Source organism: Tursiops truncatus, chromosome 9, assembly GCF_011762595.2.
Source record: "Tursiops truncatus isolate mTurTru1 chromosome 9, mTurTru1.mat.Y, whole genome shotgun sequence".
Taxonomy (NCBI): domain Eukaryota; kingdom Metazoa; phylum Chordata; class Mammalia; order Artiodactyla; family Delphinidae; genus Tursiops; species Tursiops truncatus.
This window is the reverse complement of record NC_047042.1, coordinates 182,228-205,583: the sequence shown is the minus strand read 5'-3', so window position 1 is coordinate 205,583 and position 23,356 is coordinate 182,228. Positions and strand designations below refer to the sequence as shown.

Here is a 23,356-nt window from a genome sequence, read left to right as displayed (position 1 = left end):
CTCAGACCTAAATTCTGTCTGAAAACAAGGGAAATATTATAAGCCCTTTGTAACCTCTCCAAGAGCAGAAATGATTTACAGCTGTGGCATTGAACCATAATTCCTCGATCTCATTTGAGAAGAGTTCAGTTAGAAACAGTGTCTTGATTTTTGTTTCTTTTGTTTCTTCCCTGTTTTCTTGTCTTGCTTACCAACAATCCATTGTAATTCATGAGTTAGTATGGCAGCAGGCTGAGTGTTCCCTGGAGCTCATTAAATGAAGTGTTTTTCCTAAAATGACGTTTGTCTCCTTGTTTTCAGCCCCTCTTCTTTCCTCTGCCCTTGACTATAACCAGAGCTCAGCAAAAGCTGAGTGACTTTGTGCAGACCTTACTTAGGCTCAGCCTTTTTTTCTTCATTATTTTATTCATGGCTCCTCCATTTCATTGCTTGCCTTCTCGAAATGTGTTGAAATCTTTCTGTGGTTGATGACTTCCAAAATATCTTGGCTTTTATTGGTTGATTACTTTTGGTATTTCTACAGTTTTATTTAGATATGGTTTCAGGAGGAACAGAAAGTAAATATATTTCCTAGTCTGCCATCTTGAGCTGAAAATCCCTGTGGATTTTAGCATCCAATGTTCCCATGGGAAAACACCCAACCATGGCCTTAATAGATGTAACACTCAAGATTTCAGCTTTTCTTGAGCAATCACTCAGGATTTCATATGTGGTCATTTCTAATGGGGAAATGATAACTATCTCATGACGTTGATTGGAGGATTAAATTAGATAATGAACATGAAAATGCTTTGTAAGATTTAAAAATCAGTAAAAATGTTTTTTGTTATTATTTGATTTGTTGCTATTTCAACTTCACTTGACAGTTGTTTATGACCTTGCCTATGTGAGAAAATGTCCTCTGGGTTATTTTTCTGAAAGCCAGAATGTATTTTTCAATAGCTCAATGGAACTGGTTAAGGTTCATTTGTGAAGGTTAAGGGTGAAGGGGTAAATGTTTCTTGACACCTATCACTTTACAGTGTTTTCAGGAACTAACTGACTCGTGTATTCCTCTTCCAAATTTGGTTGAGGACCTCCTACCAGCCACATGCTTTACGTCAGGTGTTGGAAAGCATTTTCTGGATTTTAAATATCTTAGGCTTTGTGGGCCATATACAGTTTCTGTAGCTTCTCCTCCTCTTTCCTCTTCAACAAGCTTTCTAAACGTGAGAACCATTATTAGCTCACAGCCCCACAGATCCAGGCTGAGAGCCTGATTTGATTCGTGGCCATTATTTGCCAATTGCTGCTCTGCGTCTTCACTGAGGAGGGGGACCATGTTTGAGTAATCATTTCTTTGAATCAACTGTTGGTCTTCTGGGGCTTGTCCTTGCTCTCCTACAGTCTCTAATCAGCGTGGCATCCAGAGAGATCTTGTTAAAACATAAGTCAGATCATGTCACTCAAATTTCTTCAGTGGCTTCTTCACAGAAAATGCAAAGTCCTCAGAGTGCCTCCACAGACCTAGAAATCTGGGCCTCTGTTTCCTCTCTGACTGTTTCGTTCTCCTCTCCAATTTGCTCGCTCTGTTTGCCACACGCTGACATCCTTTCTGCTCCTTGGATACTCCAAACCTACTCTTGCCTCATTGACTTTCTGCCGCACGCCAGCCGCAGAAAGAGGATTTCACCGCCCAGGGTCAGAAGGGAAGGGGTGAGGACCTGAAGTAGCACTGACGAATGGGGTCAGAAGCCCATGGGGTCAGAAGGCTGCAATGAGAAGCCTACTCACCGCAACAAAGAATAGACCCCCGCTCGCCGAAACTAGAGAAAGCTCGCATGCAGCAATGAAGACCCAATGCAGCCAAAAATAAATAAATAAAACATAAAGTATAGAATCTTAAAAAAGCAACAAAAAAATCGATAAAGAATATTACGAGAATAGAATCACAGGCCAGTTTCTCCTTTGAACATGCATGCAAAATGTGTAAAGAGAAGCACAAACTGTATCCATGGTATGTAAAACAATCATATATCAGAATCAAAGTAGCTTTATTCTGGCAACGCAAGGTTGCTTTAATGTCCAAACATGAAACTGATCCCAGGAATGAATTAGAGTGGGGAAAGAAGTCATTTACAACTGAAATCTTGGGACTTCCCTGGTGGTCCAGTATTTAGAACATGACGCTTTCACTGCTGGGGCCCTGGGGTCCAATCCCAGGTCAGGGAACTAAGATCCTGCAAGACATGAGGCAGGGCCCCGAAAAAAACCAAAAAAAAAGGAAAGAAAGAAGTCTTAACCAGGAGAAGCACAAGATCGAATAAACATAACAGATAACACCTTATGAAAAGTAGGTGAAGATTATGGAATATTCTAAAATTTAAAACAAAAAGAAAGTTTTAAAGATTCAAAAGGATGTGACAAATATTGTACATAGGCAAAAATGAAATGAAATAAAATATACAAATGATGGGAACCCAAAATTCCAGATGCCCAAGTCCTGTCTCTGAAGAGTCTCATTCAATGGGTTCAGGATTTCCTCTATATTTAAAAACCTACAGGTGATTCTGGTACGATTCACAGACACAATGTAAAGCTTCTCTTTTACAGGAAAGAATACCAGATTATTTTGTTATCTTACAGTTATACTAACAGGTTGTACTATTGACGGATAAGTCCGCTGTCAAAATGCACCCCCACTAGGGGTAAAAAAGGAACTAGTAGTCTCTACTGCTACTTGGTGGCAGCATGCATGTATTGCAAGGGCAATTATTGTAGCAATCCAAATTAGTGGAACATTTTAGAATTGGAAGACTACATACAGATCATCTAGTCAAGCTTCCAACTATTAAAGTTGTGAAAACTAAGGCCCATATAAATGACATGATTTATCTCCAAAGAGCATGAGTGAAAGTATGAAATAAAAAATATCTCTGAACTTTTAATTTAGTGCTGTTTTTATTAATCTCAAGTATTAGCTTAAACTTCAGTGTGACAGATTTGGGATTGAATTCTTGCTCACGTTTACTGGTTGCGTGCCTTTTAGTAAGTTACTAAAACACTTTTCTTAAAAATAGACGTATTTATTTATTTATCTTTGGCTGCTTAGGCTCTTCGTTGCTGTGCGCGGGCTTTCTCTAGTTGCGGTGAGCGGGGGCTACTCTTTGTTGCAGTACGTGGGCTTCTCATTGTGGTGGCTTCTCGTTGTTGCTGAGCACGGGGTCTAGGTGCGTGGGCGTCAGTAGCTGTGGTTCACGGGCTCTAGCACGCAGGCTCAGTAGTTGTGGCACATGGTCTTAGTTGCTCCGTGGCATGTGGGATCTTCCCGGACCAGGGCTCAAACGTGTGTCCCGTGCACTGGCAGGTGGACCCTTAACCACCGCGCCAACAGGGAAGCCCTACTAATACACTTTTAACTTTGCTTTTCACGTATGTAAAACGGTGAGCCTTGACTGATATAGAATATGAGATAACCTAGCACTGTTCTTCACACATATATGTAGTTACAATTTTTTGGCTCTCATCCCACTTAAACAGCCTCTATCCCCTTGATAATGAATGTGTCTTTCAGCTAGCAGAGCACCCCAGAGCTGACCACATTCTGGCAAGAGATATAGGATTCTTTTTCTTACTGGGGGTTCTTTATACCTGATATTTGAAGTGCACTTAAACATGAACAACTCTTGTTTATACTGTATTAATGGATTTGATGGATGAATTTTGGAAAGTAATATGCAGGAATTGAGCTGCCTTACTCTCAAGAAATATAATTCGATAGCGGTGGCTCGAACGATAAACAGTGTTTGGACAGGGAGTCCATATTGGATGTGAACTTCCTGTACTCCCATTCGTCTATTAAGAATAAATAGAATCCTTTCAAAATGTGTTCTAAAGGGCAGTTATTTCTTTCTGCCTCATTTAAGTTACCTGCAAGAAAAAGACAATCTCCTGCATCCTTGTTTAATAGGCTTTTAATGTAAAGCAGATAATTTTTTGCAACATTTCCCAAACTTTTCGTTATCCAATTGGCTGAGGCTTCTCAACGATTATCATTTCACAACAATATCTCCATCTTCAGCTTCTTTCAATGAATTGGCCTAATAGATGTGCCATTAAAACAGAGCTTCACTCTCAGCGTAGTTTTAATTTTGTATTCAAAGGGTATGAAGGATTCAGCCATAACAGTGCGTGGATTTCTGACACATGCTACATGATGGATGCAACTAAGTGAAAGGAGTCAGGCATGAAAGGCTACATACTGTATGGTTCCATTTACATGAAATGTCCAGCAGTGGCAAATCCATACACACAGAAAAGATTCTACATTAGTGGTTGCCAGGGGGTTGGAAGAGAGGGAAATAGGGAATGACTCCTTAAAATGGGTGTAGGTTTCCTCTTGGTTGATGAAAATGTTTTGCAGCTCGGCAGTGGTGATAGTTGCACAACATTGTGACGGTAGTAAATTCCACTGAATGGTACAGTGAATTGTAAAATGATCCAAATGGTGGATGTTGTGTTATGTTCCTTTTACTACACTAAAAAGGAGAAAGAATTCGGGAAAGACTTAGAGTTTGGGAAACTAAGGTGAACTGGTCAAGAAAAAGACAGCTCTATTGTTCAGTTTTCTCTCAGCTCTCCCAGTGCATTAATCCTCAGCCAAAAGTAGGCTGAACTTGTAGATGATAGTCATTCAACACAGTCCAGGGAAAAGTAAATAAAATAAAACCCAACTCTTCTTCTTTAGCACATGTAGGAAAGGTTAACTTGCTGCTCAGCCACGTGGACGTTCATGAAGACGTTTCACTTTAGCTGTCCTCTACTTCAGTACTTTACTCACTTGAGCTCATTCACACATGTAGGCAACAGCATTCCTTACTTCGATGGAATCTGCAGCACTGGTTGTGATCGGTCTCATGGAAAGAAAAGGAAAGGTGGCGCGGAAGCCAAGGGAAGAGATTTTCAAGACAGAGACAAGACAGAGACGTTGTTTAAGATCTGACTCGGCTTGGCGGTCAGAAAGATAAGGATTGAGAAGTAGTGCCCTGGACTTGTCAACGGAGAAATCATTGGGGGCTTCAAGGAGATCAGTTTCACGAGAGTAGGGGGGCAGAAACCAGACCGCACTGTGGATGAGAGGGGAGAAATGGGGGGCAAGTCAAGAAATTGATGGCAAAGGGAAAGAAGGGAGGGGTGGATAGGAGGACAGGAGAATGGAATGGAGGAGAGCATTTCCTTGTGGCTCTTTAATATGGCTGGGAGGGGCCGACAGAGAAGGAGAGCGTGAAAATGTAGGAAGAGGGGCTGGCATCCCGAGCCCAAGGAGGACTGGCCCCTGTCTTCAGCTCCCACCAGCTGGATGTTCCCTCCCTCTAGCTTTCCACGTAGGCTGTGGAAGTTGCCCCTTGCCTCCTTGGATCAGCCGCCCTTGATTCGTTCGTCCTTTCTTATTTCTCAGCACATCTGGGTCATACGTTATGTGAAGACAAACAAATCACCACTGATGCTTAATTTTCTTGAAAAATCCCCAGGCAGGTACCATTTTGGAGACCTACATATTGTGCCTCAGCAAGCCAAAGTAGCCCATTTTTCCTCTCTCATTGGGAGAGATTGCTGTTTCTTGGAGAACCTGATGAAGAGGGTGACTCGCACTTAGGAATAACGTTGCTTGAAAAGTGCAAAAGGTGAGGTAGTTTGGCTCTGAGGGGCCTCTGAGGCCTGAGACTTCCTGAGACTCACAGCTCCCATTTCCCTCTGACCCTGGGCTATGAGCTCATCAAATGAGATGGTAAATAAAGTCACTGACATGGTTTAAAGGATAATTTGTTCTCTCTTGTTCACTCAGAGCAAATTGAATGGGATTTGCATACAACATATGGATGAAATATCCATACGATGGGGCTTGACCATATCCTCATGGTTCCCCTTCCCTTTTCTACATCTGGCCCCTTTAGCTCTGCAGACTTAACCCCACACCATCAGTCCACCCAGTCGGTCCGCTGAACGTCGCTTCCTCCTTCGCATCTGGTCGTTGTCGTCACCTTGTTCTCCACTACCGCCTCCTGCAGTAGCTGTTAGGTCCAGAGAGGTTGGTTCACTGTGAGCAAGTAACTGTCAACTCCATGGACAGGTGGAAGTGACTTGGCAGCCGGATGCGCCCATCCTGAGTTCATTATACCCATGAGGGAAAAGGAGAATGGGGATGCAGCTGGTCTGCAGAGCCCCGGCAGTTCTGAGACACATGCTCCTGGATCCACACGTTGCTCCATACCCAGCCTTGCCTTTCTTTGTTCTCTCTCTTGACTCCATCCAGGTTTCTGCTCTCCTTGTCCCTTTGGGGAGGGAGGCCAGTACCAGCCCAGGTGTAGTCCCCCAAAGCTTCCTACTTCCAAGCGTTACGTAGGCTTGTATATCCACTTGCTTGGGTTGCCCTGGCATTCGTGCCAACAAGTTGAGTGGTTTATGCCCTAGGCTCTCTTTTCTGGCAAGAATGTGCCTAAAAATCTCCATCTCTGGTTTGGTGGCCCCTAAAAATTCCCAGTCAGTATTGGTGAGGGGACACTTGGTGACAGTGTTGTCTTTCGAAATGAGTAGTACCGTTACCAACAATCCTTTGCTCCCCATACATTATTTATAAGGTTTCCCTGTTTGTATGTGCAAACTATTTGTGTGTATATTTGGAGAAATACATTGTACAGGCCTCTTTTTTATTTCTTCCACACACCCTAGAGATGTCATAGAGGCAGGAAATATGTCCAACTTTTTGAGAAATTGGAACAATCAAGACTTACCTGTATGGAATGCTGTTAATGATGTCAATTCCCGCGACAGTACCTTTCATCTGACACACTTAGGGACTGTTAACAGATTAAAAGCAGTAAAAGACGCGGATAGAGAGAATTTTCATTATCTTGTGCTCTGAAATCTTGGATTTTCATTGGTTTCAATGGGCCTGAAAATGTATTTTTTTTAGTAGGGACATAGAAGCCTCTAGCGGTATTCTTAACAAAGCAAGGTGAGTTATAAGCAATCATCTGATGGAGGGTAAATGTGCCACAGTCCAGTTTAAGAAAAATACAATATAAAAGTCTTACCATGGAAGAAAATCTTTATATGATCTTTTAAAAAAAAAAAGCTTCAAGAAACATAAAGACATGACACCATATTCCGTTTAAAGTCAGTGACTTGTAAGCAAGGCAAAGCAAAGACAGTCTGATTAAGGCCGTTGCATTGTTCTGGCATGTTTTAGGTCTCACCCATTTCTGTGGCCTTTTTAGAACCTAAGCTTCTAGGGCACAGAGAACTTCATCTTGACGTAGGGCTGAGCAAATGCACGGAGCATCTCTCAATAAGTAGGCATTAAATTCTTAGTCCAGAAGGGGCCTTGAGATGCCCTCTCTTTACTCCTTGGTAGAACTGTTTTAACCATCCCCCGAAAACAGATTTTTTTCTTTAAATCTCAAAGTTCAGAGATTCCACAATCAGAAGTTACTTCTCATATTGCCTTGTGGTCTGCTGTGGGCATCTGTCGAATGGTGTGAACTCTGCGTGGGGAGCCTGGCCTACCCTCCGGGCCCACGGTTTGGGCTGCGGTGGTGCCATGCTGTGCTCAGGGGCCTTCTTTTTTGGAAGTCTGGGCTCCAGTGAGCCTTGGTCATGTTCTCTTATGGAACCTTGGGTGCTAGACCACTCTGACCCTCAGTCTCATTTGCAGGTTCTGGGGAGGATTAAATGAGCTCATGGGATATCCAGGTGACTGAGGCAGAGTCGGCTCGGGATGAATCTTTGCTTCGTTTTCATTAGCTGCGGAGAAGACGATGACAGCTTGGTGCCTCTCCAACTTTAATATGGGTATGCCTCTCTTGGGGATCTTGTTAAATGCAGGCTGGTATTCAGTAGTTCTGGGTGGGGCCTGGATTCTGTGCTTCTAACAAGCTCCTAGGTGACGGTGACGCTGAGGGCAAGGGTTTGGCACCTGTGTTTCTCCCTTTCCGGAAGAGCAGGATGTCTGCCCCACCCCCACCCCGAGAGGAGAAAACATCCGCAATGTGACTACTAGGAACCAGCTTCCCTCACATGCAAGGGTCCTGTACCACTGCTCCCAACCATTCTGTCTGAGGCGCAGCAAGCCAAAACACTGAAATGCTGAGGTTTGCAGCAAAGAGGAGGTTTATTCACAGGGCAGCCAAGCGAGGACGTGACGTGACAATAGGTCTCAAATCCGCCTCCCCAAAGGCAAGGGGCTTTGGGTATCTGTGGGATAAAGAATAAAGAAGCAGGGCAGTATGAGGCATGGGGAGCATGAGGAAAGGTGATTGGAAAAACGTGTGCTCATCATTGTTCTGAGCTGGCGTAACTAGGCTACAGGCCTCAGCACATTCTCAGGCTGGAGTTTTCGGCCCTCTGATGGCAGGAGGTCAAAAGGCACTTGCCCAGGTGGAAGATCGGTGGTCCTCTCCACTCTAAACCAGCTCAGCCTAACCAGGCACAGCTGATTCCAAGTTCCTGGACGATCACGGGGCAAACATCTTATTGCTTATGCTACATGCTACTTGGAGGACATGCAGGTGTTCAAGCTACCTTGATGAGTGAAGACGGGATTTGACTAATCATGACACCTTGTTTCACCTCCAGGCGAGCAGAAGAGAGCTGTAGGCTGAGTCTGGCTCCTGGCACCTGGAATTGGAGGCAGGTGGTTTAAAAACGGGCTCTCCCACCCTCTGTGTGATATCAGGTAGATAGACTATTGAACCTTCCTGTGCCTGTTTCTCCACAAGCAGCACGGGGACACTCAGAGTCCCTCTCTTGGGGGCTGTTATGGGGCTTCAGTGAGATATAGATGCATGCACAGGCACACGGGAGACACCCAGTGTGTGTTCCCTTCGTGCTTATTTTTATTAGGACACCAGTATTGTTAGAAGATTTCTGGTTTGGACAACAAATTAGATAGGTGGTCATTGCTATAGTTTATGCGAGAGCAATTCACATTGCCATTTGCAAAAAAGTAGTTGGTTGTCCAATGGGGATTATAAACATCCATTTAACATGAGCTACTGAACAGATAGTTCACACAGTAAGTACTTTATTTAAAATCAATTCTCTTTGTTTTCTTAAGCAATTGTTAACCCCCAATTTCGTGAGTACTACCAAGTAAGTCACTTGAAAATCATCTAGAGCAATCTATTCACTTAGCAAGCCTAAAGCTATAGTTCAACCATTTTATTTACTGTTCTATGACAAAAATTACTCTAAACAGCTATTCCCTGGATAAGTAATCAGCTAAAGCTAGTTTGACTGACTAAATCGATTTACTGAGTTAATAAGCCAGTTGTTTTAGAATAGGTCGAATGCATATTTCTCATCCATTCTGCATTAAAGTGTTTCCCATTCGTACATACCCACATTCCTACTTCTGTGCTGTAGGGCTTGGCTGAACTACACCTGCCTTCAGTGAAACTTTTCTCTCCTGCACAATTGGAGATAATTTTAGTCTCCTCGTGACTCCCACGGGGTTACCTCTGTTGTGACACTTGACTATTTGGTGGCATATTTTATTTGAAAAAGCCTTCCGTTACTCCGGGCACGTCAAACGGTAAACGCTTTCTCTTCGTAAACCTGCATAACAATTTTCTGAACTCTTCTGCTCTGGGCAAGATTCATCAGTACACCAGGCAAACATAGTGAAAGAGGAGACAGTACTTGTGTTGTATTCAATTGGGTCTTGATACCTAAGTGTGACTCTTAACCAAGGATTATGCAGTAGTTAAGGACACAGATTCAAGTTGTTTAGGGTGTGTCCTAAAGTGTCGGTGGCAGAATTTAAGTCTCTACTCTGGAAATTGTAGACCTGAGACAAACTACTTCCCTAAACGTCATTTCCTACATCTGACAAAGATAATAGTATCTACCTTGTAGTAGACTGAATAATACCATTGCCCCCAAATGTCCACATTCTACTCTCCAGAACCTGTGAATGTCACCTTAAATGGCAGAAGGCACTTTGCCAGTGGGATGAAAGTAATGGTTCTCAGATGGGAAGATTCTCCTGGACTACCTGGATGGGCCCAAATATAACCACTGGTGTTCTCGTAAGAGAGAGGCAGAGGGAATTTGTACTCCAAAGAGAATGTGATGACGAAGTTGGGGTTGCATTGATGTGGCCAGAAGTGAAGGAATGCTGGCGAGGAAACAGATTCTCGCTTAGAGCCTCTAGAAGGAGGATGGATGGCCCTGTCGACTTCTGGTTTCAGCCCAGGGAAACTGGTTTTGGACCTCTGTCTTCCAGAACCATAAGAAAATAAGTGGGTTTTGTTAGAAGCAAGCACATTTGTAGTCATTTGTTACAGCAGCCATAGGGAACTGATGCCTACCTCATAGGAAGTAGTTCTCCAATTAAAATGTGTGACTGGAAACACGCTTAGTGGCATGTGTGACACACACTAGTTATGCTACCGTAGGTCGTTCTTGGAAACTGAAGCCTTGGTTTTGAGAGATCATCAAAACCAGTACAATGGTTGCCATGTTTCTCCTTGTTCAGCCTGGTGACCAACCCGGTAGAGGGAGCTCCATCCTTTCCCACAGGACCCCACCTGTGGGTACGTAGAGGGAAGCGGTTATGTCTCCCTTAAGGCACCTTTTTCTTTTCCTTTCTACTTTTGTCTTCATTAATCTTCATCCAACTGACCTTTCTAAATTTTACAGAAAACAAAACCATTTCTCCATGGATTCAGATACTACCCCAAGTTAATATTCCAACCAAGTTCTTGTTCTTCCGGGTCTCATCACCAGAAATTTCTGAGCCTAACTCTACTCTAGTTTCTAGGATCACTCATTTTCTCATTTCTCCCTTCTCCTTTTAGTTCAGAGTCTTGTCAATTTAGTTCCTTCCCTAACCACAACTTACAGTACGGTGACACAGCAAAGTGATGAAAGTCTAGACGGTCTGGTTTTAATCCCGGGTTTTGCCACCTACTTACTGTGTGGCATTAGGCAAGCTCTTCAACGTCTCTGGGCCTCAGTTTCCCCCAGAAAAGTGAACATTATGAATATTCCCTACCTCTAGGGTTGCCATTATGAGGAATAAGTGAGTTAATATTTGGTAAGCCCTTAGAATAGTACTTGTTATAGTCTAAGCACTACAGTTGTGCTTGTTAATAATAATAAATGAAATTCCAAGCGTATAACTTACTCAACTTTCTGTCATAACTTTGAAGTGTTGGTCTGTCTGTTGGCTCACGTTGCAGGTAAATGAGTCGAGGCATGGGCTGAGGCATCGCTATCACTGGGTGGTGTGTTCCCAGAACTTGGAACAGCGGTGTGAAATGGGTAGTGGTTCTATTGGAGACAGGGCAGACTGGAAAATGACAGCCTGGGAAGGAGGTGTGGTGTCCATAGCTTTGGTGTTAGAGGTGCTTCCTGCTGAAGCACCAGTGCCGGCCTAAGCTGTAAATGGGGTGCTGGGGTAAAGAGGAGCAGGATGGAAGATGACAGCGTGGGAAGGAGGTGTGGTGTCCATAGGTTCGGGGTCTGAGGTGCTGACTGCTGAGGCACCGATGCCCACCAAAGGCGTAAATGGGTTGCTGGAGAAAACAGGAGCAGAATAGAAGATGACAGCGTGTGAAGGAGGTGTGGTGTCCATAGGTTCGGGGTCTGACGTGCTTCCTGCTGAAGCACCGATGCCCGCCAAAGCCGTAAATGGAGTGCTGGGGAAAACAGGAGCAGAATGGAAGATGACAGCGTGTGAAGGAGGTGTGGTGTCCATAGGTTCGGGGTCTGACGTGCTTCCTGCTGAAGCACCGATGCCCGCCAGGGCCGTAAATGGGGTGCTGGGGAAAACAGGAGCAGAATGGAAGAGGACAGCGTGTGAAGGAGGTGTGGTGTCCATAGCTTCCATATTAGAGGTACTGCCTGCCTGATCTGAGAGCAGAGAGTGAAAGTGGGAGAGGCTCTTCCTAGATTCTAACTCCTCTGAATTTATAGCACTGGCTCTGCCTGGCTTTATGACATATCCATTGTACGTGTCACAGAGAAAGAGCGGGCGGGGCAGGGGGTGAGGCAGGGGTCACATGCAAGCCCAGCTGCTGGCTTAACCCCGGCCCAAAGGCAAAGGGCGGGGCCCCTTCTGGACTTTCTAGTGGCTGGGACTTCTGGCTGTGGGTGGCAGGTGTTTGGCACCAGATGGGCCACCATGCGGAGACTGTTGGGGACTGTGGAAGCCTCCTCCAGAGCTCACCCTGCCTGGGGACTGGCTCTGCAGGCCCCTCAGCCCTGCGTATGTATCGGCCAGGCCTTCCCCACCACAGGGGCCCAGAGGCCAGAGCCTGCTCAGACCTGAGGGCAGGAGGCAGCCAGAGCTTACCAGGGTGTGGGCCACCTCGTCCGCAGACCTGCCCAGCTCCTCTGCGAGACCTGGAGACAGGATCGCCTTCTCCAGGGCTGCTCAGCTGCCAGCATCACCATGAGCCAGGTGGCCAAGGTTTCTGAGCAGGAGATGCAGAGCCCTGATCCGACTGGATGCTGCAGCCCACGATGTCCCTTCCTGGCAGATAGGTTCTTTCTTCACTTCTTTTTTGCAATTTGGTAAAAGAACATTTAAACCTTGGCCTGTCCTTCAGGGTATATAGATGGTAGTGGCTTAGCCGGGATTCGATCCAAGCCTGTGTGATTCCAGAGCTTGTGCTCTGGACTGTGGTGCCTCCTTATCGTATATGCTTCATGTGTTACTTGTTTTTCTTTTTTTCTTGTAGTCCTTATGGTACTTAGCCCTAAGTGCCATACCTGTAACGAACAGCTACACTGCCCTGTAGGAGGTCTTCTTTTGTTCAACGCATGAATTGGTCATCCACCACACTGTGTTCTAATCTCAGAAGATACAGGTCAGGGACCACCAGTTGTCAGCATGGCACCATTCCATATTTCTAACTGAGGCTTGAAGCCCGTATTTTCCCTTTGTCTAGTTTGAAGGATCCAGATACGTAAAGATGATATTCTAGATAAATCATGGGTTATCCTGAAAGAAATTCACCAGTGAATTGTTCCGTATGGATTAGAAGCCAGCTTCTCTGGCCTTCCTGGAGTATATCCAGTAAGGCGTCTCATTCATATGTCTAGAAAGCAAATATATCATTTATTGCAACTTCAGCGTGGAGCGATGTATTGGTATAAAGTACGATCAACACAATTTGGTCATTGTGAGTATGACAGCTGGGTCCACTCTTTACTACACATATGTAACTCTAGGGATTCTTATGCCCAAGAGAGGAGACGTACTCTTGGCTGTCTAGGACAAGGGAAGCATGTGTTGTTATTCAGGAGCTGGAAGCTTCAGCATGACAGGTAGGAATTGAACAATCCTGGTCTACACATCACTTGACCTTGCTTAAAACTTGTTTCTTTGGCTTGCTTCATTGGAGTGTTTTCTCCCTCCTGGGGCTGACATTGTCTGTTATGTATCACTCATGTGACATGCAGAAGTTTCAGAACCCAAAATCATATAGATCAGTAAAAATGTGTGTGTGTGTATATATATATATATATATATATATATATATATATATATATATAAACCTATTGAAACTCACACTGGGCATAATTCATATATTCCAAAATCAGTTTGACCCTCTGCTCATGAGATTCTTTTTATGGTATGTCCCAGCAAATCTGGGCTTCCATCCCCAATAAATTTTGGGGTTGGAGGACACAAAAGCTTTTGCTCAGACCTAAATTCTGTCTGAAAACAAGGGAAATATTATAAGCCCTTTGTAACCTCTCCAAGAGCAGAAATGATTTACAGCTGTGGCATTGAACCATAATTCCTCGATCTCATTTGAGAAGAGTTCAGTTAGAAACAGTGTCTTGATTTTTGTTTCTTTTGTTTCTTCCCTGTTTTCTTGTCTTGCTTACCAACAATCCATTGTAATTCATGAGTTAGTATGGCAGCAGGCTGAGTGTTCCCTGGAGCTCATTAAATGAAGTGTTTTTCCTAAAATGACGTTTGTCTCCTTGTTTTCAGCCCCTCTTCTTTCCTCTGCCCTTGACTATAACCAGAGCTCAGCAAAAGCTGAGTGACTTTGTGAAGACCTTACTTAGGCTCAGCCTTTTTTTCTTCATTATTTTATTCATGGCTCCTCCATTTCATTGCTTGCCTTCTCGAAATGTGTTGAAATCTTTCTGTGGTTGATGACTTCCAAAATATCTTGGCTTTTATTGGTTGATTACTTTTGGTATTTCTACAGTTTTATTTAGATATGGTTTCAGGAGGAACAGAAAGTAAATATATTTCCTAGTCTGCCATCTTGAGCTGAAAATCCCTGTGGATTTTAGCATCCAATGTTCCCATGGGAAAACACCCAACCATGGCCTTAATAGATGTAACACTCAAGATTTCAGCTTTTCTTGAGCAATCACTCAGGATTTCATATGTGGTCATTTCTAATGGGGAAATGATAACTATCTCATGACGTTGATTGGAGGATTAAATTAGATAATGAACATGAAAATGCTTTGTAAGATTTAAAAATCAGTAAAAATGTTTTTTGTTATTATTTGATTTGTTGCTATTTCAACTTCACTTGACAGTTGTTTATGACCTTGCCTATGTGAGAAAATGTCCTCTGGGTTATTTTTCTGAAAGCCAGAATGTATTTTTCAATAGCTCAATGGAACTGGTTAAGGTTCATTTGTGAAGGTTAAGGGTGAAGGGGTAAATGTTTCTTGACACCTATCACTTTACAGTGTTTTCAGGAACTAACTGACTCGTGTATTCCTCTTCCAAATTTGGTTGAGGACCTCCTACCAGCCACATGCTTTACGTCAGGTGTTGGAAAGCATTTTCTGGATTTTAAATATCTTAGGCTTTGTGGGCCATATACAGTTTCTGTAGCTTCTCCTCCTCTTTCCTCTTCAACAAGCTTTCTAAACGTGAGAACCATTATTAGCTCACAGCCCCACAGATCCAGGCTGAGAGCCTGATTTGATTCGTGGCCATTATTTGCCAATTGCTGCTCTGCGTCTTCACTGAGGAGGGGGACCATGTTTGAGTAATCATTTCTTTGAATCAACTGTTGGTCTTCTGGGGCTTGTCCTTGCTCTCCTACAGTCTCTAATCAGCGTGGCATCCAGAGAGATCTTGTTAAAACATAAGTCAGATCATGTCACTCAAATTTCTTCAGTGGCTTCTTCACAGAAAATGCAAAGTCCTCAGAGTGCCTCCACAGACCTAGAAATCTGGGCCTCTGTTTCCTCTCTGACTGTTTCGTTCTCCTCTCCAATTTGCTCGCTCTGTTTGCCACACGCTGACATCCTTTCTGCTCCTTGGATACTCCAAACCTACTCTTGCCTCATTGACTTTCTGCCGCACGCCAGCCGCAGAAAGAGGATTTCACCGCCCAGGGTCAGAAGGGAAGGGGTGAGGACCTGAAGTAGCACTGACGAATGGGGTCAGAAGCCCATGGGGTCAGAAGGCTGCAATGAGAAGCCTACTCACCGCAACAAAGAATAGACCCCCGCTCGCGGAAACTAGAGAAAGCTCGCATGCAGCAATGAAGACCCAATGCAGCCAAAAATAAATAAATAAAACATAAAGTATAGAATCTTAAAAAAGCAACAAAAAAATCGATAAAGAATATTACGAGAATAGAATCACAGGCCAGTTTCTCCTTTGAACATGCATGCAAAATGTGTAAAGAGAAGCACAAACTGTATCCATGGTATGTAAAACAATCATATATCAGAATCAAAGTAGCTTTATTCTGGCAACGCAAGGTTGCTTTAATGTCCAAACATGAAACTGATCCCAGGAATGAATTAGAGTGGGGAAAGAAGTCATTTACAACTGAAATCTTGGGACTTCCCTGGTGGTCCAGTATTTAGAACATGACGCTTTCACTGCTGGGGCCCTGGGGTCCAATCCCAGGTCAGGGAACTAAGATCCTGCAAGACATGAGGCAGGGCCCCGAAAAAAACCAAAAAAAAGGAAAGAAAGAAGTCTTAACCAGGAGAAGCACAAGATCGAATAAACATAACAGATAACACCTTATGAAAAGTAGGTGAAGATTATGGAATATTCTAAAATTTAAAACAAAAAGAAAGTTTTAAAGATTCAAAAGGATGTGACAAATATTGTACATAGGCAAAAATGAAATGAAATAAAATATACAAATGATGGGAACCCAAAATTCCAGATGCCCAAGTCCTGTCTCTGAAGAGTCTCATTCAATGGGTTCAGGATTTCCTCTATATTTAAAAACCTACAGGTGATTCTGGTACGATTCACAGACACAATGTAAAGCTTCTCTTTTACAGGAAAGAATACCAGATTATTTTGTTATCTTACAGTTATACTAACAGGTTGTACTATTGACGGATAAGTCCGCTGTCAAAATGCACCCCCACTAGGGGTAAAAAAGGAACTAGTAGTCTCTACTGCTACTTGGTGGCAGCATGCATGTATTGCAAGGGCAATTATTGTAGCAATCCAAATTAGTGGAACATTTTAGAATTGGAAGACTACATACAGATCATCTAGTCAAGCTTCCAACTATTAAAGTTGTGAAAACTAAGGCCCATATAAATGACATGATTTATCTCCAAAGAGCATGAGTGAAAGTATGAAATAAAAAATATCTCTGAACTTTTAATTTAGTGCTGTTTTTATTAATCTCAAGTATTAGCTTAAACTTCAGTGTGACAGATTTGGGATTGAATTCTTGCTCACGTTTACTGGTTGCGTGCCTTTTAGTAAGTTACTAAAACACTTTTCTTAAAAATAGACGTATTTATTTATTTATCTTTGGCTGCCTAGGCTCTTCGTTGCTGTGCGCGGGCTTTCTCTAGTTGCGGTGAGCGGGGGCTACTCTTTGTTGCAGTACGTGGGCTTCTCATTGTGGTGGCTTCTCGTTGTTGCTGAGCACGGGGTCTAGGTGCGTGGGCGTCAGTAGCTGTGGTTCACGGGCTCTAGCACGCAGGCTCAGTAGTTGTGGCACATGGTCTTAGTTGCTCCGTGGCATGTGGGATCTTCCCGGACCAGGGCTCAAACGTGTGTCCCGTGCACTGGCAGGTGGACCCTTAACCACCGCGCCAACAGGGAAGCCCTACTAATACACTTTTAACTTTGCTTTTCACGTATGTAAAACGGTGAGCCTTGACTGATATAGAATATGAGATAACCTAGCACTGTTCTTCACACATATATGTAGTTACAATTTTTTGGCTCTCATCCCACTTAAACAGCCTCTATCCCCTTGATAATGAATGTGTCTTTCAGCTAGCAGAGCACCCCAGAGCTGACCACATTCTGGCAAGAGATATAGGATTCTTTTTCTTACTGGGGGTTCTTTATACCTGATATTTGAAGTGCACTTAAACATGAACAACTCTTGTTTATACTGTATTAATGGATTTGATGGATGAATTTTGGAAAGTAATATGCAGGAATTGAGCTGCCTTACTCTCAAGAAATATAATTCGATAGCGGTGGCTCGAACGATAAACAGTGTTTGGACAGGGAGTCCATATTGGATGTGAACTTCCTGTACTCCCATTCGTCTATTAAGAATAAATAGAATCCTTTCAAAATGTGTTCTAAAGGGCAGTTATTTCTTTCTGCCTCATTTAAGTTACCTGCAAGAAAAAGACAATCTCCTGCATCCTTGTTTAATGGGCTTTTAATGTAAAGCAGATAATTTTTTGCAACATTTCCCAAACTTTTCGTTATCCAATTGGCTGAGGCTTCTCAACGATTATCATTTCACAACAATATCTCCATCTTCAGCTTCTTTCAATGAATTGGCCTAATATATGTGCCATTAAAACAGAGCTTCACTCTCAGCGTAGTTTTAATTTTGTATTCAAAGGGTATGAAGGATTCAGCCATAACAGTGAGTGGATTTCTGACACATGCTACATGATGGATGCAACTAAGTGAAAGGAGTCAGGCATGAAAGGCTACATACTGTATGGTTCCATTTACATGAAATGTCCAGCAGTGGCAAATCCATACACACAGAAAAGATTCTACATTAGTGGTTGCCAGGGGGTTGGAAGAGAGGGAAATAGGGAATGACTCCTTAAAATGGGTGTAGGTTTCCTCTTGGTTGATGAAAATGTTTTGCAGCTCGGCAGTGGTGATAGTTGCACAACATTGTGACCGTAGTAAATTCCACTGAATGGTACAGTGAATTGTAAAATGATCCAAATGGTGGATGTTGTGTTATGTTCCTTTTACTACACTAAAAAGGAGAAAGAATTCGGGAAAGACTTAGAGTTTGGGAAACTAAGGTGAACTGGTCAAGAAAAAGACAGCTCTATTGTTCAGTTTTCTCTCAGCTCTCCCAGTGCATTAATCCTCAGCCAAAAGTAGGCTGAACTTGTAGATGATAGTCATTCAACACAGTCCAGGGAAAAGTAAATAAAATAAAACCCAACTCTTCTTCTTTAGCACATGTAGGAAAGGTTAACTTGCTGCTCAGCCACGTGGACGTTCATGAAGACGTTTCACTTTAGCTGTCCTCTACTTCAGTACTTTACTCACTTGAGCTCATTCACACATGTAGGCAACAGCATTCCTTACTTCGATGGAATCTGCAGCACTGGTTGTGATCGGTCTCATGGAAAGAAAAGGAAAGGTGGCGCGGAAGCCAAGGGAAGAGATTTTCAAGACAGAGACAAGACAGAGACGTTGTTTAAGATCTGACTCGGCTTGGCGGTCAGAAAGATAAGGATTGAGAAGTAGTGCCCTGGACTTGTCAACGGAGAAATCATTGGGGGCTTCAAGGAGATCAGTTTCACGAGAGTAGGGGGGCAGAAACCAGACCGCACTGTGGATGAGAGGGGAGAAATGGGGGGCAAGTCAAGAAATTGATGGCAAAGGGAAAGAAGGGAGGGGTGGATAGGAGGACAGGAGAATGGAATGGAGGAGAGCATTTCCTTGTGGCTCTTTAATATGGCTGGGAGGGGCCGACAGAGAAGGAGAGCGTGAAAATGTAGGAAGAGGGGCTGGCATCCCGAGCCCAAGGAGGACTGGCCCCTGTCTTCAGCTCCCACCAGCTGGATGTTCCCTCCCTCTAGCTTTCCACGTAGGCTGTGGAAGTTGCCCCTTGCCTCCTTGGATCAGCCGCCCTTGATTCGTTCGTCCTTTTCTTATTTCTCAGCACATCTGGGTCATACGTTATGTGAAGACAAACAAATCACCACTGATGCTTAATTTTCTTGAAAAATCCCCAGGCAGGTACCATTTTGGAGACCTACATATTGTGCCTCAGCAAGCCAAAGTAGCCCATTTTTCCTCTCTCATTGGGAGAGATTGCTGTTTCTTGGAGAACCTGATGAAGAGGGTGACTCGCACTTAGGAATAACGTTGCTTGAAAAGTGCAAAAGGTGAGGTAGTTTGGCTCTGAGGGGCCTCTGAGGCCTGAGACTTCCTGAGACTCACAGCTCCCATTTCCCTCTGACCCTGGGCTATGAGCTCATCAAATGAGATGGTAAATAAAGTCACTGACATGGTTTAAAGGATAATTTTGTTCTCTCTTGTTCACTCAGAGCAAATTGAATGGGATTTGCATACAACATATGGATGAAATATCCATACGATGGGGCTTGACCGTATCCTCATGGTTCCCCTTCCCTTTTCTACATCTGGCCCCTTTAGCTCTGCAGACTTAACCCCACACCATCAGTCCACCCAGTCGGTCCGCTGAACGTCGCTTCCTCCTTCGCATCTGGTCGTTGTCGTCACCTTGTTCTCCACTACCGCCTCCTGCAGTAGCTGTTAGGTCCAGAGAGGTTGGTTCACTGTGAGCAAGTAACTGTCAACTCCATGGACAGGTGGAAGTGACTTGGCAGCCGGGATGCGCCCATCCTGAGTTCATTATACCCATGAGGGAAAAGGAGAATGGGGATGCAGCTGGTCTGCAGAGCCCCGGCAGTTCTGAGACACATGCTCCTGGATCCACACGTTGCTCCATACCCAGCCTTGCCTTTCTTTGTTCTCTCTCTTGACTCCATCCAGGTTTCTGCTCTCCTTGTCCCTTTGGGGAGGGAGGCCAGTACCAGCCCAGGTGTAGTCCCCCAAAGCTTCCTACTTCCAAGCGTTACGTAGGCTTGTATATCCACTTGCTTGGGTTGCCCTGGCATTCGTGCCAACAAGTTGAGTGGTTTATGCCCTAGGCTCTCTTTTCTGGCAAGAATGTGCCTAAAAATCTCCATCTCTGGTTTGGTGGCCCCTAAAAATTCCCAGTCAGTATTGGTGAGGGGACACTTGGTGACAGTGTTGTCTTTCGAAATGAGTAGTACCGTTACCAACAATCCTTTGCTCCCCATACATTATTTATAAGGTTTCCCTGTTTGTATGTGCAAACTATTTGTGTGTATATTTGGAGAAATACATTGTACAGGCCTCTTTTTTATTTCTTCCACACACCCTAGAGATGTCATAGAGGCAGGAAATATGTCCAACTTTTTGAGAAATTGGAACAATCAAGACTTACCTGTATGGAATGCTGTTAATGATGTCAATTCCCGCGACAGTACCTTTCATCTGACACACTTAGGGACTGTTAACAGATTAAAAGCAGTAAAAGACGCGGATAGAGAGAATTTTCATTATCTTGTGCTCTGAAATCTTGGATTTTCATTGGTTTCAATGGGCCTGAAAATGTATTTTTTTTAGTAGGGACATAGAAGCCTCTAGCGGTATTCTTAACAAAGCAAGGTGAGTTATAAGCAATCATCTGATGGAGGGTAAATGTGCCACAGTCCAGTTTAAGAAAAATACAATATAAAAGTCTTACCATGGAAGAAAATCTTTATATGATCTTTTAAAAAAAAAAAGCTTCAAGAAACATAAAGACATGACACCATATTCCGTTTAAAGTCAGTGACTTGTAAGCAAGGCAAAGCAAAGACAGTCTGATTAAGGCCGTTGCATTGTTCTGGCATGTTTTAGGTCTCACCCATTTCTGTGGCCTTTTTAGAACCTAAGCTTCTAGGGCACAGAGAACTTCATCTTGACGTAGGGCTGAGCAAATGCACGGAGCATCTCTCAATAAGTAGGCATTAAATTCTTAGTCCAGAAGGGGCCTTGAGATGCCCTCTCTTTACTCCTTGGTAGAACTGTTTTAACCATCCCCCGAAAACAGATGTTTTTCTTTAAATCTCAAAGTTCAGAGATTCCACAATCAGAAGTTACTTCTCATATTGCCTTGTGGTCTGCTGTGGGCATCTGTCGAATGGTGTGAACTCTGCGTGGGGAGCCTGGCCTACCCTCCGGGCCCACGGTTTGGGCTGCGGTGGTGCCATGCTGTGCTCAGGGGCCTTCTTTTTTGGAAGTCTGGGCTCCAGTGAGCCTTGGTCATGTTCTCTTATGGAACCTTGGGTGCTAGACCACTCTGACCCTCAGTCTCATTTGCAGGTTCTGGGGAGGATTAAATGAGCTCATGGGATATCCAGGTGACTGAGGCAGAGTCGGCTCGGGATGAATCTTTGCTTCGTTTTCATTAGCTGCGGAGAAGACGATGACAGCTTGGTGCCTGTCCAACTTTAATATGGGTATGCCTCTCTTGGGGATCTTGTTAAATGCAGGCTGGTATTCAGTAGTTCTGGGTGGGGCCTGGATTCTGTGCTTCTAACAAGCTCCTAGGTGACGGTGACGCTGAGGGCAAGGGTTTGGCACCTGTGTTTCTCCCTTTCCGGAAGAGCAGGATGTCTGCCCCACCCCCACCCCGAGAGGAGAAAACATCCGCAATGTGACTACTAGGAACCAGCTTCCCTCACATGCAAGGGTCCTGTACCACTGCTCCCAACCATTCTGTCTGAGGCGCAGCAAGCCAAAACACTGAAATGCTGAGGTTTGCAGCAAAGAGGAGGTTTATTCACAGGGCAGCCAAGCGAGGACGTGACGTGACAATAGGTCTCAAATCCGCCTCCCCAAAGGCAAGGGGCTTTGGGTATCTGTGGGATAAAGAATAAAGAAGCAGGGCAGTATGAGGCATGGGGAGCATGAGGAAAGGTGATTGGAAAAACGTGTGCTCATCATTGTTCTGAGCTGGTGTAACTAGGCTACAGGCCTCAGCACATTCTCAGGCTGGAGTTTTCGGCCCTCTGATGGCAGGAGGTCAAAAGGCACTTGCCCAGGTGGAAGATCGGTGGTCCTCTCCACTCTAAACCAGCTCAGCCTAACCAGGCACAGCTGATTCCAAGTTCCTGGACGATCACGGGGCAAACATCTTATTGCTCATGCTACATGCTACTTGGAGGACATGCAGGTGTTCAAGCTACCTTGATGAGTGAAGACGGGATTTGACTAATCATGACACCTTGTTTCACCTCCAGGCGAGCAGAAGAGAGCTGTAGGCTGAGTCTGGCTCCTGGCACCTGGAATTGGAGGCAGGTGGTTTAAAAACGGGCTCTCCCACCCTCTGTGTGATATCAGGTAGATAGACTATTGAACCTTCCTGTGCCTGTTTCTCCACAAGCAGCACGGGGACACTCAGAGTCCCTCTCTTGGGGGCTGTTATGGGGCTTCAGTGAGATATAGATGCATGCACAGGCACACGGGAGACACCCAGTGTGTGTTCCCTTCGTGCTTATTTTTATTAGGACACCAGTATTGTTAGAAGATTTCTGGTTTGGACAACAAATTAGATAGGTGGTCATTGCTATAGTTTATGCGAGAGCAATTCACATTGCCATTTGCAAAAAAGTAGTTGGTTGTCCAATGGGGATTATAAACATCCATTTAACATGAGCTACTGAACAGATAGTTCACACAGTAAGTACTTTATTTAAAATCAATTCTCTTTGTTTTCTTAAGCAATTGTTAACCCCCAATTTCGTGAGTACTACCAAGTAAGTCACTTGAAAATCATCTAGAGCAATCTATTTCACTTAGCAAGCCTAAAGCTATAGTTCAACCATTTTATTTACTGTTCTATGACAAAAATTACTCTAAACAGCTATTCCCTGGATAAGTAATCAGCTAAAGCTAGTTTGACTGACTAAATCGATTTACTGAGTTAATAAGCCAGTTGTTTTAGAATAGGTCGAATGCATATTTCTCATCCATTCTGCATTAAACTCTTTCCCATTCGTACATACCCACATTCCTACTTCTGTGCTGTAGGGCTTGGCTGAACTACACCTGCCTTCAGTGAAACTTTTCTCTCCTGCACAATTGGAGATAATTTTAGTCTCCTCGTGACTCCCACGGGGTTACCTCTGTTGTGACACTTGACTATTTGGTGGCATATTTTATTTGAAAAAGCCTTCCGTTACTCCGGGCACGTCAAACGGTAAATGCTTTCTCTTCGTAAACCTGCATAACAATTTTCTGAACTCTTCTGCTCTGGGCAAGATTCATCAGTACACCAGGCAAACATAGTGA

At 44.0% G+C, this 23,356-nt stretch overlaps 2 long non-coding RNA genes across 41 annotated transcripts in view; one reads left to right on the top strand and one right to left on the bottom strand.

Moving 5' to 3' along the window:
- The window catches only part of LOC117313549 (uncharacterized), a 73,919-nt gene that overhangs the window by 33,636 nt on the left and 16,927 nt on the right, over positions 1-23,356 (top strand). For 17 of the 30 annotated variants that reach the window (XR_012333789.1, XR_012333801.1, XR_012333790.1 and 14 more), the window contains 4 exons: positions 7,694-7,830; positions 8,614-8,713; positions 21,386-21,522; positions 22,306-22,405. This is a non-coding gene — a long non-coding RNA (uncharacterized lncRNA). Of the gene's footprint in view, positions 1-5,510; positions 5,664-7,693; positions 7,831-8,613; positions 8,714-19,200; positions 19,354-21,385; positions 21,523-22,305; positions 22,406-23,356 lie in introns of all 30 variants that reach the window. The other 13 variants (XR_012333794.1, XR_012333787.1, XR_012333812.1 and 10 more) reach the window with 10 other exon arrangements.
- LOC141279492 (uncharacterized) overlaps positions 1-23,356 on the bottom strand; it is a 41,804-nt gene that overhangs the window by 3,124 nt on the left and 15,324 nt on the right. For 8 of the 11 annotated variants that reach the window (XR_012333767.1, XR_012333769.1, XR_012333771.1 and 5 more), the window contains 6 exons: positions 23,071-23,138; positions 22,252-22,347; positions 10,350-10,568; positions 9,378-9,445; positions 8,560-8,655; positions 8,132-8,232 (listed from right to left, as the gene is read on the bottom strand). This is a non-coding gene — a long non-coding RNA (uncharacterized lncRNA). Of the gene's footprint in view, positions 1-8,131; positions 8,233-8,559; positions 8,656-9,377; positions 9,446-10,349; positions 10,569-22,251; positions 22,348-23,070; positions 23,139-23,356 lie in introns of those variants that run through there. The other 3 variants (XR_012333770.1, XR_012333774.1, XR_012333776.1) reach the window with 3 other exon arrangements.